This window comes from Anastrepha ludens, chromosome 6, assembly GCF_028408465.1.
Source record: "Anastrepha ludens isolate Willacy chromosome 6, idAnaLude1.1, whole genome shotgun sequence".
NCBI lineage: Eukaryota > Metazoa > Arthropoda > Insecta > Diptera > Tephritidae > Anastrepha > Anastrepha ludens.
Window position 1 is genome coordinate 77034786 of NC_071502.1, and position 6389 is coordinate 77041174.

Here is a 6389-nt window from a genome sequence, read left to right on the forward strand (position 1 = left end):
GTGCAATTGGTATTGTTGTTACTATTATTTGCGTAGCATGAGTGTACTTGATGTTGGATGTCTTCATATCAGGTCCTGCGCGTGCATGAGATTCCTTTGCACTGGTAATATCTTTGCAAGAGATAAGAGCTACAGCGACAAATTGCTGACGTTATTAATTCTTCGTTATCATTGTTTTGCTCACTAACCATTGGCAAGATGAAAATGGCCTCATAAACTGTACCTAGCAGCAATTTGGGGAATATACTAATTTTACAAAACATACAGTAAATATCTACATAATAGTGGAGACATGCATACACCACAGATTTCAAAATTGTATTATATATTTAGGCATAATATGACGTAGTTACGAGTGGAGTTCAGTAAGTACCCGTGTTAGAAATAAAGAAATAATCAAAAACAATTTTTTTTCAACATAGTTCCCTTTTAGAAAGATACATTTCTTCCATCGCTCCGGCCATTTTTCTAACCCCTACAAAAATAGGATTTGTCGAACTCTGCAAAATATGCTGCAACTAAACGAAAGTCACGGAACACGTCTTACTCGAATAGCTGCCAAGTGCAAACTAACCTAACTTACTAAAGAATTTGTCTTAAATTCTGTGTTTTGAACAGGATTTCGTGTGCCCAAAATGTTGCAGAGAGCCTGTGGCGAGTATGCTTTAGAAAAAACACTGGCATACGAGAGGTATAAGGGTTTTGCAGAGGGCCGAGAAGTCGTGGAAAATTTGCCCGGATCTAGTAGCCCATCATCGTCTTCAACGAATGAAAACGTCGACAAAGTCAAGGAAATGGTGCTGAAAAATCATCATTTAAGTTTGAAAGAGGTAGCTCCTTATCTTAGCGTGTCTTTCGAAAAAAAAATTCATCGGAAGTAGGTGGTAGAAGACATGCTTGAGCAAGTGGATTCGGATTCAACGTTTATCCAGCGCATCATCAACAGGCGGCTGAATGGCGCTATCCACATGAGCTCAAAAAACCACGTCAAAATCGGTCAAAAGTGAAAGTCATGCTACTCGTTTTCTTTCATTATCATGGTGTTGTGCATTCGGAATCTGTTCCAAATATTTCTACGGTAAATAAAGAATATTATTTGGAAGTTATGCGACGTTTGATAGAGAATGTGTGTAGGAAACGGTCCAATTTGTGGAAAGAAAACTCATGAATCTTGCACCATGATAACGCACCGTCTCTCAAGGCTCATATTGTGAACACTACAAATATCATCGAACAACCACCGTATTCACCGGAATTAGCCCCTTGTGACTTTTTGCTTTTACCAAAACTGAAATTGCCATTCCGCGGACGCCGCTTTGCGTCGATAGAGGCCTTTAAGGAGAATTCGCTGATGATGCTGAAGAAGATCTCTTCAAACGCGTTTAAAAGGTGGTTTGATGACTGGACTAATCGTTGGCATATGTGTATTGCTTCGAATGGAGCCTCTTTCGAAGACAACAAAATAAATTTTGATGATTAAACAATTATTTTGCGTTTTATTGAATAATTCCCGGTACTTTTTTGACTGAATGTACAGTAAAATGTCTCCTTGTGGATACCTGCCATAACCCGCCATCTTTTATAGCCAAAAGTGTGGTGAGTGTTCGCCTATGGGAGCTGTTACTGTTACTTTATTTCCTTATGTAAATGAGTCCTTAGAACAAGTCATAAAAATAATATTTTTTATACCGGAAGAACTTTTTGCCGAATTCCATATGTCCACATACATAATCATAGGAACGAAGACACCAGTATTTAGATCTACGAATCATTTATAAATTTGCGATCAGTGTCTGTCTGAGGAAAACTTCAGCGGTACAACACAGAAACAGTTTTTGTTTGCTTAATCACTGCAGGTGAAAAATTTGCCCTGTATGATAATCCAAGCCGTGGCTCTCTTCGAGTGAACCGCCACGAAGAACTGCTAAGCATTTTTACATCTGAAAATGATGATTTTGTGTATTTGGTGTGGTATTTGTGGAATACTCAGACTTTTATTGCGAACAATTTGATCGATTTAATCAGTCATTAATTGAAAAGTGTCCAAAGATTATCAATAGAAAAGATGTTATTTTACAATACGATAATTCAAGGGCGCACTGCGCACGAAAAAGGCCGAAAAAGTTAATAGATTGAAATGGGAGGAACTGCTTCACCGACCATACTCACCTGGACATTGCTCCATCGGATTTGAATTTATTCCGCTCACTGCAAAACTTCTACAAATAAAAAAATTCAAAATTTGGTTGATATGAAAAATGTAAAATATTATATCCAGATATTTTACTGAAAAACTAATTGATATTTATCGATAACCCATTGAAAATTTGCACACTAGATAGCAAGAGGTTGGTGCCAATGCGGGTGATTGCATTATTGACTGAAACGAAAAACTTCTAAGAAATTTATTTATTTGAATGTGCTGTAAAAACGATATTATTTTCCGGTTCTTTTAGTAGCTGTTCATAGATTTTTGTGTAGATAAATAGACAAAATCGGCAAAATATACAACAAAGAATGTACTCCTCCGTAACAAATATAACACTTTTTTTTGTTCAAATTTATATTTATTCATCAACGTAATTCCCATCAAGAACAACGCAATCATTCCAGCGCCGCTCTAACATTTCAATCCACCATTCGAAGAATGATTTATCATTTGGCCTCTGTTTCACCGTTTACCTCTTCATCCGAGCGAAATTTCTTACCGGTGAGAATTTGTTTTAGGAAGGAAAAGCCAGTAGTTGCTGGGAGCCAAATATGGCGAAAACGACGGTTGTGATAACAATTCGAAGTTCAATTCATATAGTTCTGCCATTGTTTTGATTGAGTTGTGGCACGGTGCGTTGTCTTGATGAAACAAAACTGTGAGCAAAAGCGGCATCCACGTTGAACAGAGCTTTCTCATACTCAAATGCTCATGCAATATAAATCAAACACTTTCTTTTGATATCTTTACGATGTGAGCTAACTCTCGCAACTTCACTTTTCGATCATTCAAAACGATTTTCCAGGATAGCTGGTTGTGTGCTGGATATGGGACCCGCCACTTAAAAAGCCACTGAAAGCAGCAACAAAGACTCGGATGAGAACTTCCAACACTGATGACGACCCCTGCAAACGAAATAAGGAATACTCTGCCCGGCTGGTTGATGTCCTCGTGAGAGTAAAGGCTGACATCACTGCCATCCAAGAGATGCGATGGACGAAGCAAGGCAAGAAAAATAAAAAGATACACTAAGCTACCTGGCTGTCGTACGATCTGAGGATCCAACATCGACTCGGATCATTACCTTGTTACAGCCAAACTGCTCACCCGCCTCTGTGCAGCAAAAAACGTACATCTATCTACGCAGAGAATGTTCGACACCGAAAAGCTGCAATCACGACGACAGCCAGAAGATTCGCTACTCGACTCTCACTCCTGCTCTCAGAGAGCACTGCCCAACAAACCGGCATGCACGAGCAATGGAGCAACATTTCTCGTTCCCTACGTACCGCTGCCGAAGAAGAAATCGGATTCCGGCGAGCCCGAAAGCACAATTGATAGAGCCACGCTGCGATCGGGCGCAACGCGAGCCATGTGGGATCGCTACAGAGAGCTAAAAAAGGAAGAGAGACGTATTATCCGAAAGAAGAAATGAGAGGCCAAAATACGGGAGTGCGAAGAGCTTGAGCTGAAGAAAGTTCGGCGGCTTACAGAAGGTTTTAAGACCGGACGTATTCCTGTAAGAACAAAGACGACGAACTGGTGACTGACATCCAGAGCAATCTTAAATTATGGAGGGAACACTTCTCGAACCTGTTAAACAGTGATAGCTGCGCATGTCACAGAGAATGTGAAGATCCCGATACCCCAATTGGCGACGACTGAATTGACGTTCCGCTGCCCGACCATGACGAGGTGAGAACAGCGATAACGCGACTAAAGAACAACAAAACCACAGGGGCCGACGGACTGCCGGCTGAGCTATTCAAACATGGCGGTGAGGAGCTGGTAAAATGCAACAATGATATTGACATCATCGGCCTTAACAACCGCCCTGTTAGTTCTGCATTCTGCAAACTGGATAAAGAGGCAAAGCGAATGGGTCTGTCGGTGAACGAGGACAAAACGAATTACCTCCTGTCTTCAAACAAACAGTCGGCGCACTAGCGTATCGGCACTGTTGACAGTTATAATTTCGAGGTTGTAAAGGACTTCGTTTATTTAGGAACCAGCATTAATACCGATAACAACGTCAGCCTTGAAATCCAACGTAGAGTCTCTCTTCCTCGCTCGACGAACAAAAGTAACACTCTATAAGGCTCTCATCATGCCCGTCCTAACGTATGGCGCAAAAGCTTGGACGGTGAGAACATCCGATGAAGCGACGCTTGGAGTGTTCGTGAGAAAGATTCTGCGTAAGATTTTTGGACCTTTGCACGTTGGCAACGGCGAATATCGTAGATGATGGAATGATGAGCTGTATAAGCTTTACGACGACATAGAAATAGCGCAGCGAATAAAGATCCAGCGGCTACGTTGGCTGGGTCATGTCGTCCGAATGGATTCAAACGTCCGGCTTTGACAGTATTCGATGCGGTACCAGCTGGTGCTAGTAGAGGAAGAGGAAGGCCACCTCTGCGTTGGAAAGATCAGGTGGAGAAGGACTTGGCTTCACTTGGTGTGTCCAATTGGCGCCGGTTAGCACAAGAAAGAAACGATTGGCGTGCTTTGTTCAACTCGGCCAAAATCGCGTAAGCGGTTATTGTGCCAATTAAGAAGAAGAAGAAAAATATTAAAGTGTTATGTTCACTTTCTTCAAATTAAATTTGGATTGAAACTATCTTGAATATCTCTTACTTTAGTCTGCGATACTCCGTCATTTCGGTTCTCTGGCGTCGCGCATGGGTTTATATGGGTCTCCAAACGCGATAGAAATTTGAAACTTAGATTTAAAAATACCGTTTCTTAACTCAATGATTTTAATCCAATTTATGCCGAAACGGAAATTATTTTGATATCAAGAAACATTCTAATTTGTACGTATACTCATCCACATGCACTGACTTCATGATTCTTCTCTTGGAGCAGTTGAGAAAAACATCTGAGAAAAATGTACTTTTTTCATGGCCCTGGGATGAGCTTCAGAAGGTATTATTAAGCTTAGGTTAGTGGGCGGGCACTCTTTTTTAATAATAACTATAATAATAATGAAGACTATGTGGTTTTATTAAAAGTTCTTCCCTTCATTAACATTTATAGCTCTAAAAAAATATTCCATTCTTTTGGATCTTACGCCTTCTTTCTTAATTTTTTGGAGCTGTCGGCTCGAATAAATACCTTAGTTTTTTCGCTATGGAGCTATGGAACGTGATCAAATTGTTTACTGGATATTGATTTTTGTACATATGTACAACATATCTAATTTTCTTATATACATAAATATTTTTTTAACGCAACTTTATTTGCTCTTTTCCAATTTGCCAATTTCTTTCTTTTAATGAGTTTTTCTTTTCTTTCAGGTATGTATCGAAATATTGACTCTTCTTTAGAAATGAAAATCGAATCGAACTAGGTGTAGAAATGTATGTCTTGAGTGGATAACTTTAAGAGGAAACATTTTTCACTGCAAATGTACATAGTAGATGGTTTATCTGATGGTTCCGGTCGTTCACACTAAAAATTCTGTTCTCACAATTTTTAGTTTTGCTATGTTTTTCTGCATTAATTTTCCTGCTTTTCGTGGATTTGGTAAGAAGAATTTTAATATTTTTGAGATATCATGAAACACATTTCTCCACTCTCCTATCTTGAATATAATAGATGAGACACTCGTTCAATATTCTAACGCAAATAATTTAAAACAAAAAAATCAAATAGTTTTGGGAAATCACATTACATTCGATGTTGATTTGGTCTTTTTAAAAATTGAATAATAAGAGAGTCTCAGTTGAAGAGGGAGCTAATGCCTGACAGCAATTGGTGAGCCCGTGTTCGTTGCTAAGTGAACAAACCTTTATTTTGAAACTGCAACAGATCAAAAACGGCTCAACCGATTAGATAACCGTTTTCTGCTATATGACTCTAAAATGTTTGCAATCGCTCTGTATTAATAAAATTGATCGATTACTTCCAATTGAAAGTTGCATTTTTTATATACGTTCGCTGTATGTCAAACTCTATTAAGCTGGATGAAAGAATAATCAGCCAATGTAATGTATGAAAATGTATGGTTTTTAGATAGTAGCTAACTTATAATTATTTTGTACACTACTCTTTCTTATATACATATTTTTTCCCGTTAAGTCCCAACGGTATTAGACAGTCACGATTCATGATCAATCTAAAGTTCTAAGTACTATGCCATAAATGTGTTTAGACGCATTTTCTTATAAGTAGCATA